Here is an 882-nt window from a genome sequence, read left to right on the forward strand (position 1 = left end):
GTAGAGGCGGAGTCTCACTTTGTTGCTCAGGCTGCAGTCTTAGCTCATTGCAACCTCTGCCTCCCAGACTCAAGCCATCATCCCACCTCAGCCCCCCAAGTAGCTGGGAATACAGATGTACACCACCACACCTGGCTAATTTTTGTGTTTTTTGTAGAGGCGGAGTCTCACTTTGTTGCTCAGGCTGGTCTCAAACTCCTGAGTTCAAGTGATCTGCCCGAGTCAGCCTCCCAAAGTGCTGGGATTACAGGTGTGAGCCACTGCACCAGGCCAGTTTCTTAGCTTTTTGAAAGCTTTATTTTTGAAAGATTTTTATTTCTTATTCAGTTATGAAATAGATGTAAATATAAAGACTTTCCCCCTAGCTTTTTCTTTTTCTTGTTTTTTTTTTGAGATGGAGTCTCTCGCTCTGTCACCTAGTCTGGAGTGCAATGGCACCATCTTGGCTCACTGCAACCTCTGCCTCCCAGGTTCAAAGGATTCTCCTGCCTCAGCCTCCTGAGTAGCTGGGACTACAGGGACATACCATTACGCCTGGCTAATTTTTGTATTTTTTTATAGAGCTGGAGTTTCACCATGATGGCCAGGCTGGTCTCAAAACTCCTGGCCTCACATGATCCACCCGCCTTGGCCTCCCAAAATGCTGGGGTTACAGGCATGAGCCACCACGCCCAGCTCCCTTAGCATTTTCTGTTACTTGGTTTTAACTCAAGATGTAATAGTACACCTATGTCCCACAGTTTATATAGGCTTGCCGCCTAATGCTACATCAGTAAATTGGTTAAAGTCTCACCTTCTGGTAAACGACTGATTGCATCCAGGTTTCATCTTGTGGTGAGTATGGCAAATATAAAAGATATATATTGCCTTTTACTTTTTTTT

This window comes from Cebus imitator, unplaced genomic scaffold, assembly GCF_001604975.1.
Source record: "Cebus imitator isolate Cc_AM_T3 unplaced genomic scaffold, Cebus_imitator-1.0 Scaffold121, whole genome shotgun sequence".
In the NCBI taxonomy this organism is placed as follows: domain Eukaryota; kingdom Metazoa; phylum Chordata; class Mammalia; order Primates; family Cebidae; genus Cebus; species Cebus imitator.